General features: G+C 37.3%; 1 long non-coding RNA gene across 1 annotated transcript; it reads right to left on the bottom strand.

Annotated features, from left to right (window-relative positions):
- Positions 1 to 368: 368 nt before the first annotated feature.
- LOC105055702 (uncharacterized) lies at positions 369 to 11922 on the bottom strand. The gene is made up of 3 exons (XR_012135882.1): positions 11554 to 11922; positions 10913 to 10987; positions 369 to 633 (listed from the first exon to the last, which is right to left on the bottom strand). It is a non-coding gene; the product is annotated as an uncharacterized lncRNA (long non-coding RNA).
- Between the last annotated feature and the right edge of the window lie 204 nt (positions 11923 to 12126).

Here is a 12126-nt window from a genome sequence, read left to right as displayed (position 1 = left end):
GGTTCTGCTCATTCAGTTTTTGATATTCCACTCTCATATTAGCAGAAAGCTATCCAAATTTATTAGAAGACACTAGAAACAAGTTTTGAAGGAAAGAGACAGGGCAATGAAACAGGACAATAAAGCCGGGGACCAAGCAGTATTCTTGCACAATCGAATCAAGGAACAGTGAACATCCAGATTTTGAAATCAAAGTACAGAGACCTTCAAAATCATAACCTCAAAAAAAATTCAAAGGATGATCACATGACAACAAACATCATAACTCAAAAGAAATCACTTATATTGTTTTCTATGGATGAAAATCACAGATACTCAACAGAAATCACTTAAATTATTTGAAAAAAATCACAGGACATCGAGTATTATCCATAGAAATCATTTACATGTTTTTTCAAACAACGACAGACACAATCTATTCAGCAAAAATCAAGCCATGCGAGAGAGGAGTATTTCGCATGCTTCCTGTAGAATTGACACCTCCGACGCGCCGACATTTCCCTGAAACATATTTGTTGCCACATTTGGGACATTTGAAAGGCAATGGCTTTTCTTGATTGTTTAATTTGTAATGTTCCTCCGGTTCCTTTTTCTTCTAAAAACCTCCACTCATAATGTTCGCAAAATCCCATCCTACCGGTCATCAAACAAAAAAATAAATTAGGAAAGAAAAAAAATAACATTACACATCAAGGAAAAGAAAAGAGAACGGAATGATTAAGAATAAATCAAGAAAAAAAATCAATAAATAACATTAAGAATATGTTTGGATGCCTAGGATTTATATAATGAGATGTATCGTGTATGACTTTTAACCCCTCATAAAAATGTGAAGAGTCACTGAAAGCCTACCGTCACGTCTAAACGGTGGGAGGTGTATCATGCCAACTCCACTTAGAGCCCAAATCAAAGAAAAAAAAAAAAAAAAACTCCATAGATCCTTTTTCTCCCGCAATTTGATGTGGATTGGATTTGGACAGACTCGCCATATGGGCCAGCATATCTGAGTCATATTGGATTTTCAGCCCTATCTTATTTAAATATCCAAACAGCCCTTTGATAAAAGACGAACCACCATCCAACATGCAAATGATGGTCCGAAAACAGAAGGATCCACAATCCCATGTCAGATAGCATAGAAGATGAAAGATCTCACTAGAATGTGGTCGGGAGGATTATTTTATTAAGTAAAATTTATAAAGAATCATTTGCTCAAACATTTTTTTTGAAAAAAAAAATTCTCCAAAGAATCATTTTGTATGAAAATAAGTACATCCTTAAATTATTCCTGGTACAATGCAATAATAATAATAAAAAAGAGACATTATCAAAACATTCCAACACAGAAAATAATGTTAAGCATTTCAACACGAAGAAACAAATTAAACAAGAATTTTCTCACGAAGAAAGCAAAAAATAAGACAAGATCTTGAATCGTACAAAATGTGCCTGACCATCTAGCATGAATATAATCACCAAGCCGCTACCATATATTTGGGGTAACCCGGCATAAAGAAGGCTGGACCATTTAAACAATAAGGCTGAATGCTTCCATCGTGCATGTCAAACATGCCCGCGTTGCGTTTCACTTGGAATATATGCCTCTGACAAATATTAAAATAATGCTTCTCAACAAAATTATTCGTAAAATAGATACAACTGTCCTTGAAATTAGGAAACAGATGTGCTGGTAGATTGAATTGCTGATGCCCAAAAGAAGCATTGGATCACCCAAGCTTTCCAACTTAACCCACTTATGAAAGATCTCATTTCGAGTCTCGTGTAGAATGGATTCTAAATGCTAAGAAAGAATAGAGATTAGACTTTTAGGAACCGAGATATTCTCATTTTCGAACAGTACATCCTCAATCAAATAGCTAAAAATGAGAATGACTCATTTCCACACTCATTTCAAAACGCAATTTTCTCCAACCAAACAAACTCTTGTAGTTGTTGATTCCAGAAAACCTATTAATTGTTTATTTCCAATAGATTAATCTACAACGAAAATTATTTGAAGAAATCATTCATAATCGTTACTGCTTGATTTTTCATGTCTTTTGGACTGATATGTTGTAAATAGAGAAAGTTTTAGATCAAAAGAAAAAAGAGAGCTATATTAGCTTTAGAAAGTATTTTTTCCTAGTCTATTTAATGTCTTGGGCAAAATTTCTTCTAAAATCACATTTCGCACCCATGAATTCAAAAGAATACAGTTCACAAAAGATTAATGGTGTACAAAATCTTCCTAATGTTATATCTAGAGAACCATTCTCCTCAAGCAACCTAAATAACTATTTGGTCTTGGATAATGGTGATAGGATGGAGTGTCTGAAAGCCTACCGTGCGGGTGTCCATTTAAGCATGACCTTAAATGAACCAAAGTCCACCCAAAGCCCAAATTGACAGAAAGAACCTCTATAAATCCCTTTTTTTCTCTTTACAATCCAATCGGGATTGGATTTGGACAGACTCTTAGAGAATACAAGCTATATAGGCCAACATATCTAATTTCTAAAGAATTCTCAGCCCAATCTCATATAAATATCCAATCAGCCCTTAGATAAGAGATGAACCACCATCTAACATACAAAAGATGGTTCCGCAAAAGAAGGAACCACGGTCCCATGTCAGAGAACATAGAAGATGAAAAATCTTATGGAAAAGAATGTGCTTGATAGGATTATTTTATGGAGTAAAATTTACAAGGAATACTTTAGTTAAACATCTTTTAAAAAATAATTTTTACAAAGAATCATTTTATATGAAATCAAATACATCATTACATTATTCTCGCTGCAATGCCATCATTTATGAAAAAAAATGATATTACCAATAGATATCTTTCATAATATCCAAGACTCCAACATAGAAAATAACGTTGAGCATTTCAACACGGAAGTAAATTAAACATATAAGCTTTCAGGTCAATGAGAAAGCAAGAAATAAAACAGGGTCTTAGATCACACAAAATGCATCTAGCCCCCTAGCATAAGTATAATCAACTACCATCCAATAAAGAGAAGACCTAAAAAACAGTTGAAAGACATCCTGAACTGGGAGGAAATACTTTGGAAACTATGATGGCCCGACCCGAGTAAAAATCCCAGCCCACCAAAGCCCAAAATGAAAAAAAAAAAAGAAAAAAAAAAACAGGGGAGAAGACTCTCTTCCTCCTCTCGCCGGCTCCCAATCGGAGTCGGAAAGAGCTCCTTCCGGCCCTATTTAAGGAGGAGAACCCTCCTCTCTCCCTCTCATCGAGAAATCCCGGGGCAAAACGACGGCAATTGCAGGAAAATCTTCACGGAGATTCGTCACAGTGTCCGTCCAATTGCTCGCCGGAAAAGCCTCGCCGGCGTCGGAGGTAAGCCTCCTCCCCTTCTTCTCTTCTCCCCTTTCCTTCCCGTGCCGGTGTGTACGCTCGCTGGCGACCGGAGTCGCCGGATTTGTTGCGGAAGAACCTCTGTTTTTGCCCGTTTTTCTTCGATTTTTTCGACGCCGGTGGTCACCGCCGACCACCGGTTTGGCCCCCCTCCTACCGATGGCTGCCCCACGTCGGCTGCGCTGCCGGTCGGAACTCCAACGAGGGGACCTCACGGTCCCCTGTTTCGGCCCAAAGGAACCCACGGGAAGAAGGAAAAAAAAAAGAAAAGAAAAAGAAAAGAAAAAGAAGGAAAAGAAAAGAAAAAGAAAAAGAAAAGAAAAAAAGAAAAAAAAAGAAAGAAGAAAAATAAAATAATAATAATATAATAATAATAAATAGGATTTTCTCTCCTATCTCTTCCGTGAAGAAAAAGAAAAAAAAGAAAGAAAAGAAGAAAGAAAATAAAATAAAATAAAATAAATTAATAAATAATGATATAAATAATAAAATGTGAGAAAGAGAGTTTCTCTCTCTTCTCTCTCTTTCTTCAGCTTGAACTAGTATTTTCTCTCTCTAGAAATGGACTTTCTCTCTCTAGATTATTTCTCTCTCCTAAGATTTCTAGAATTTTGAGAAGAATGATGATGAATTTAAATGATCCTCGTGATGAATTTTTGATCTATGATCGTCGGACGGTACACCGACATCCACTTTGATCAGATCAGGTATTTTTAAATTTTATTTCTCATGATTTTATTGAATTGTCTACATGATAATTTCAGCATGATTTGATCTGATCGATCGGATTTGTTGAATCATATTGTCTGAAGAATTCAAGATGAATTTTCTCTCTCTAGAATTTTCTCTCTCTAAAATATTCTCTCTCTAAAATATTCTCTCTCTTGATTGATTCTCTCTCTAAAAAGGTTAGTGAATGAAGAAATTTCTTTTAATAGTCCTGATCTGATTCTAATGAAGAACCCTAATCCATGATTGTCAAACGGCATATTGGCACCCACCTTAATCAGACCATGAATTTTTAAGATTTGATCATCCATGATTTCGATCTAGCCATGACTTGATTTGATCATGTTGATTTCACCAATCGAGATATTGGATCAATCGTAATGATGGATTGTGTCACCTGATCAATTTGAATTGTACCTCATGAATTCTCTCTCTTCTGATTTTCTTTCTCTACTTGATTTTATGAAATCGATGAAGAAACCTCGGTCCTATCACTTCGAATTCGATTTGATCTGATAGTCAAACTTTGGATCGTTTAGGTCCTAATTAGATTTTGATTAGATGAAATTAGATGATTGGACCCAATCTAAACCGTTGAAATATGGTATTCGTATTCTTTCTAATTATTGAAATTGATTCTGTATAGGATTGTGGATGTTTGATCATGGGATATCACGATATGATCTACGAACAGAATTTTTGAAAGAAAATTTATAGAATTATATGGATTTATTGGAATGCGTTCGAGGTAAGTAATGTTTCACTTTTTTCTAGATTTATTGGTAAATTATAATGTATTTTTCTGACATGATTTGTGAAACAATGCATGAATTGGATGAATAGTATTTTGTTATGAAAATATCTTATTTGAAATATTATGATGAAGCATGATTGAACATATTGATTTCATGATGTATTATATTGATTGATTTTGATACTACATGTTTATATGTTTTATTATCGAAATTAGAATATGAAATATGATTTATGAAGAATTATGATATAAGAAACATTATGAATTGACAATCTGACTATGTAAAGGACCCTGTCAATGGGGGCATATACGTTGGCAATTAATTTGTCCTGAGGGTTTACGTCGTCAGAGAAACCAGTGACAAACCGCCAGAGAGACTAGCGGTTCTGAAGGACTTTGCTGCCAGATGATTCGCAGCTCACCGCAAGAAGATACGCGGTGTTATAACCCTGCCACAGGAAAAATGTAGTCATAGCTCATGGTTGACGAAAAGAATTGAAGAACGAAAGAAATTAAAATCTGGAAAGAAACTTGAATTTTTGAAAAAGAAATAAATTTGGCTTGAATTATATTGCATAATTGGAAATTGATTTCTAATTAATGAACTTTATATGCTTATTTTTTATAAATAATTATTTACTTAAATACCTGATGAAATCTGTTGAAAAGTGATAATTGCTTACTGAGCTGTCTAGCTCATTACCTCCTATTTTACTGTTTTTATAGATGTTGAAGAATTAAGATGATACAAGATATGAATGAAAGAGTGATCAGAAGCAGAATCTCTATACTTTTATTTTCGATTGAAAGTCTTATTGAATTTGATGTAAGAACTATAAATCATTGTTGAATTTAATTAAGAATAGTTAAAAATTTAGATCGTTATGTTTTGAATTTTGAATTATTGACTAATTATTCCGCTGTTGTTTTAAGATAGCATGATAAGATGCCTTGCATGCTTATGGAAAGAGTTTTCTATAAATATGCGGTGGTTGTCATGACCCTCGATTTATAATCTCAGGTCGGGAGCGTGACAGAAATAATGATCTAGGTCGTAATGGCTACAGCATGGGAATCAGAACACTATGGATTTCCCATGATTATGCAAGTACAAGGAGAAGGAAGAATGTGATATTTTTCATTGAACAACTGGTAAAATAATTGAAGAACCAAAGCAAATCAAGTTTTTGTTTGACACTCCTCAAATCTCCTCAAACAAACTCGATAAAATCCGATCAAAGCAAGCTGGCAAGGCCTTTTCATCCAAGAACAAATAGATCTATCAGCTCTCCCATTCTCTGAAGAAAAAATCGGCCTCGCAATTTTAAGCCTAGCCAATGATGAGGCTCTGGGATTGTAACGGCTTTGCGACAGCATTTTATAAACACTTCTGGAATGTTTAGTTTCTAGCACTCCTTAGAGAACAAATATATATTAATTATATGATGAAAAAGATATTAATATAGAGAGAGGTGCCTCCATTGCACCCCTTGAAATGAAAAAGGAAGTGTGGGATGATGAGGCTCAGGTGCGCTGGTGGAACCTCGCTATTTTATATTTTGCCTCAAGGCTCTCAAGCTGGGAGATGGACCACCGTCCAACATGCAAGAAACGGTGACCTTCTCATTTGATAAGGTGTCAAACCAGAGAACGTAGCAAATGAAATTTTACAAATAATCATTCGCTTAAACATTATTAATAAAATATTATTTTGGAAAAAAGAAAAAAGGCCCAAGTATTTCGTTAAAATAAAAATATCATTAAATCATTCCTGCTGCAATGCCCATGTAACATATAAACCAAAAGGACATTAAGAATAGATATCTTTCATAACATTCAATATTCCAACACACAAAATAATGTTAAGCATTTCAACACGAAGAAGTAAATGAAACACATGGGCTTTCTGATCACAAAGCAAGAAATAAATCAGGGTGCACAAAATGCATCTAACCCCATAGTAGAGATATATACCATCTAGCATAAATATGATCACTTAGCTACCATACATTTGGGATAACCCAAATTGACGGCATAAAGAAGGTTGGACCATTTAAACAATAAGACCGAATGCTTCCGTCATGCATGTCAAATATGCCCGTGTCGTGTTTCACTTGGAATATGTGCCTCTGACAAATATTAAAATAATGCTTCTCAACGAAATCATCCGTAAAATAGATACAATTGCCCTTGAAATTAGGAAACAAATGTGCTGGTAGAGACGTTGAACTGTTGATGCCTAAAAGGAGCATTCGATCACCTAAGCTTTCCAACTTAACCCACTTATGAAAGACCTCATTTCGAGTCTGAAAGCTGTGACCAGGCTTCGTGTAAGTAACTTTTGTATATACCGGTGACTCACTCTTTTGTAGCTTGTAAACATTAAATTTATAGGTTTTGGAAACCTTCAGTAGTACTCCAGATGACACTACCAAATATTTCAGCATCACGACTTCTTCATTTTTCATCGTTTCCCTTCCGGCTCCAATAATAATTGTTCCCACTGCATCTGGACTTAAGCTATTAAAAGCCACGACAACTCCGCACTGATCAATGGCATAAAATCTTCCTTCATGATATACGATGTCTTCGAGCAAATCAGGAGATTCTTGTATGTTCGTCCACTTGGTATCTCCAACTCTACAACAAGACAATGCTTGAAAGTTCCCAGTAATAGCCAGAACTACACAGTCACCAGAATGGGTTGAAGGATCTGCAGAAATAATCGCTTTACGTATATAGAAAAAGTCAATAGGATAATCAGATCCTTTTATCATGTCTTGTGAAAGAACCTAGAGGTGGCAACCGTATTTGAGCCCTTGTAAATGGATTCAAGAGGTGAATCTCTTCACCACCAATATCTACCGTCACCAACCAACCCCAAGAAGATCCACCAAAAACCTTTTCATCGGATAGGCAAATAAGCTCATGGGAATCTGCATCTTTCTTATATGAGCGCAAAAGCAATGGAACTGCAAGTTGACGAGGATGACAAAGGTGCCTCGGAAGTTTGTAAGGAAGACGATGACGGTTCTCCATGTAGACAGAGCGCCATGACTTGCAAACAGCACCGAAATGGAGAAAATCAGAATGCTCATTTATTTTTTCTGCGATTACTTGTAAGATATCTCTTGGAGCATCAGACCATGGGCCCATTGAGAAATCTGACGGAGCCGGGAAAAAAAATTTAAATAGCGATAGCTGAAATGCATGGAAACATTAACAAATTAACTAATATGATTATTGTTGAATATTGATGTGGATTGGGCATCGGGAGACCGAGCCTCGAAAGTTCCATATCGACCACAGTCGAGAGCGTCTGCTGCTTATGAGTGTGGGTTCCCTCTTTTCCACGTGAGGCATCTTTTGTGGGGCAAAACCGTGAGGGACGGCGTTCTCAGTGATCCCTGTAGCGGGCACGCGCCTTCTCGAAGCGGACAATACCTCACGTGGGGGAAGGTCCGCACGCTCTGGGCACGCGACCTCAACATTGGCACCCCAGGTAGGGGAACCCGTCCCCAATTCGCAGCTGTCCCACCTAGGCGAGGGCTGTGATGTGGGTTGGGCTTAGTCCCCAATTTGTAGCAGCCACACTCAACTGGGGGGGCTGTGACGTGGGTTGGGCATCGGGAGGCCGAGCCTCGAAAGTCCTATATCAACCACAGTCGAGAGCGTCTGCTGCTTATGAGTGTGGATTCTCTCTTTTCCACGTGAGACGCTTTTTGTGGGGCAAAACCGTGAGGGGCGGTGTTCTCAGTGATCCCTGTAGCGGGCACGCGCCGTCTCGAAGCGGACAATACCTTACGTGGGGGAAGGTCCGCACGCTCTGGGCACGTGGCTTCAACAAATATATATAAAAACAAAATACTAGGGGCAGTGCTATAAGGGATGTCGTGGCTTACCACACATCAATGCACAATGGCTATCCTTAAATTACAAGCAAACTACCAAAATCCAACTCGACAATTCAAGCACAAAGTTAGATCAAACCACAGGACCTCGGATAGAAAAGCAAAAGCTCAAACAAAGCATGAGTTTATTTATTAAAATCAGACTCGATGCCTTGAATCTAGCGACACACTAAGAATAGTCAAGCAGGATCACATGAACACTCACAATGAGATTAACCACTTGAGTGATTGGGTTGATTAAATCTATAATCCAAGTAATCTGTCACTACAGAGACTTTATCAGATTAGGATTCTCAAAAATTGTATACATTTTTCCATCAAAAAAATTGCATACGTTTTCACTATTTTTAATTTTTTAGAAATCTAAGAAGCTATTTGTTTTTGTTTTTCAAAACTATTCAGTAACTTGCTGCAGCCACAACCCCCCCCCCCCCCCAACAGAAAAAAAAAACCGAAAAAAAGAAAAAGAAAACCCCAATTATGAAAATATGTTTTTAGAATGGAAGTGGTTTCTAATTTGTTCTACTATATTATTGATAGGAAATGAAGAATGGGTGGATGGGAAAAGAAGAAGAGTAAAAAAGCAATATAAGAGCATGGTTCGATGTACTGGTACCAGGCATCACATTATTAGTCTATCGACGTTATATTAACCTCTGTACAAATAGATGGTATGCTACTGTAGCAATTGTGCCGTGTATCATTTTAATAAAGTATCAAACCATGTAACAGTACCTTATGGTTTGATATACGTATGGCTTGGTATAAAACTAGAGATTGACATGAGGGTGGACAACGGATGGACATGTAGAGAAAAAAAAAGGGAAGATGTCAGAGTCAGATCAGGCAGCAAATTCATTTTTTTTGAAATTGTTTAAACTTACTTTTCTATGATCTCACTTTTTCCCAAAGATTCAATAAGTTAAGCTTCAAAAAATATTTTAGGAATTAGCAACAATCACAATTTGAAGTTTCAGTCGAAACTGATCCAAAGTTGACCCACATTTTGGGTTTCAGTTTGTTTTGAACAGGTTTCGACAACAATTGGCCATTGTTTTTCATGAGCAAATATTTATTAATGCTCTTAAAAATTGAGCAATACAAGTCAACCACACATTTACATATGGCACAAATCATGTAATAAATATCACTTCTATCTTAAATTTATTATTGAAGTGGGTAAGATGTGATCTTGATGTGGGTTTTAAACTCTAAAAAATATTGCAATATGTTGAAGTAGAGATACTTGTGCTTATTCAAGAGTTCTGATGTTATTCTTGAGAGTAAGATATACAATTAAATTTATGTGCTTGTATACTTGTCTCATTAACTTATTCATGACTTAGTTATATTTGTTATTTAATATATTAGTACATCCATATGTTATGATTAATGTGTTAAGCTTCCATGAAATTTAATTTCAGCCCGAAACTACTAGAACAACACTGGATGAGTTAAAATAGAATACAATATTGTGAAATAACTTGTCTTCATCTTGACAATGCTCAAAGTAAAGAGTTTGCATATATATAATCAAATATCAATAATAAATATCCACTTAAAGCGATACATCATACAATATGCAATAAATTTTCAACGGTGATTCAAACAGCTTATTTTACAATTTTTCTTTAATCCAATCTAGAGCCAAGATCTAGTATCTTTTCGACTTTGGGCCACATACTAGTCATGTTTTCCACCCATGATGGTGTAATCATAGGTGTCACGTTTTTTGCCTGTGACAGGATAAGCTATAGTGCCACATTTCCAACAATTGATGATAACGAGATCAGCCCATAATCTACAGAAGTTCGTATCATTTTTTTTTTTATTCCGAGTTTTACACTAACCAGGGTTATGTTTCCTATCCATAACCAGGCAGTCGATAAGCATCATGTTTTCCGCCATATAAAAGGACAATCTATATAACATGGTTAATCGCAAGCATCATCTCCATTAATCTAATTATGCTTGCATCAATTATACTAACATATACATCCAGCAACCTATCAATCTTCAATATGCATGATTAAAACACAAAAAAATTCATATACCAAACTTATCTCGATCATCAGCATATCATATGTGAGCATGCAGACAAGTATACAAGAATACTTATCTCTACAGAATAATCACCTTCTTGCACCGTGATCTATGAATGTGAGTGTGCAGAACCTTGCTTGGTGTCCTCTTGACAAGAAAATTATTCTCCTGTAGAAAGAAAGTCAACACCAAAAGTCATCCAAAGTGTAGTCCACAACTAACAACCTGATCCACCAAATAGTCCAAACACTACGTAGTAACCTGGAGCCATCCAGCACCTACCCGGTCCCTTCAACCAAAAATTTCCCGGGATCAAATAGGAGAGAAAACAAAAGGATAGAGAGAGAGAAGAGAGAAGAGAGAGAGAGAGAGACGAGAGGCTTCTTTCTTTGTTTCTTTTTCTTCTCCCTCTATTTCTCTCGTTTTCGTCTTTCTTCTTCTTTGTGGAAACAGGGGAGTGAAAAAGGCCTCTAGGCCAGCCGTCCCCACGGCGGTGACCCCAGATGGCAACAACCCCCCCGGCGGCTTCGGCCCTCGGACACCCGAGCACGGCCGCGTCCGGCGACGGCAGTCGGTCCAGTGGAAGAAACGAAGAAGGAGAAGGTAAAAAAAAAGAAAAAACAGGGGAAAGCCACGTTCATCCACAAATCCGGCGACTACCGGTGACAATTGGATCGTCGACGTTGATTGAGAGACCTAGAAATTGGTATGGAATAGAGAGGAGAGTTGATTACCTTGCTCCGGCGAGGAAATCAATGGCAATTAACCGAGAGATGTCAACCGAAATCGAGCGATCTCCCTCGGACTTTCTCCGGTGTTGATCAAGGATTTCGGGTATCAGATGATTAGAGGGAGTGGGTTTTATAGACCTTTGACGGAGTCCAATCATGCTTCCAAATCTTCTTCTGATGGGATCGGAGAAGAAGTAGTGGACTCCCATCTAGAGCCCTCTTCTTCGTTTTTTTTTTTTTTTTAAATTTTTTCTCCCGCTTTAAGAGTCGTGCGGAAAAATTGAAAAAAAAAGACTGTCTCGTCGACATCTCACGGCCGATCGACGGAAAAACGGAAAAGACTTGCAGAGAAAATCGTGGCCTAAAGAAGGCAATACGCTAGGAGTCGTCGATTCCTCGTCCTCCCGTCTCACGTGTCCTCTTCCTCCCGTCTCACGTGCGAGACACGTGAGCTCAACTCACTTTCGGCCTCCTGAACCCACACAACCGGGCTGGTCAAATGGACCACCCCCTCAAGTAGTATTAGAAATTCTTTGTGCACCACAGGCCGTGCAGAAAATCTGATGTGCCGGTTTC

The sequence above is a fragment of the Elaeis guineensis genome, chromosome 12 (assembly GCF_000442705.2).
Source record: "Elaeis guineensis isolate ETL-2024a chromosome 12, EG11, whole genome shotgun sequence".
NCBI classification, from domain to species: Eukaryota; Viridiplantae; Streptophyta; class Magnoliopsida; order Arecales; family Arecaceae; genus Elaeis; species Elaeis guineensis.
This window is presented reverse-complemented; position numbering and strand designations above follow the sequence as displayed.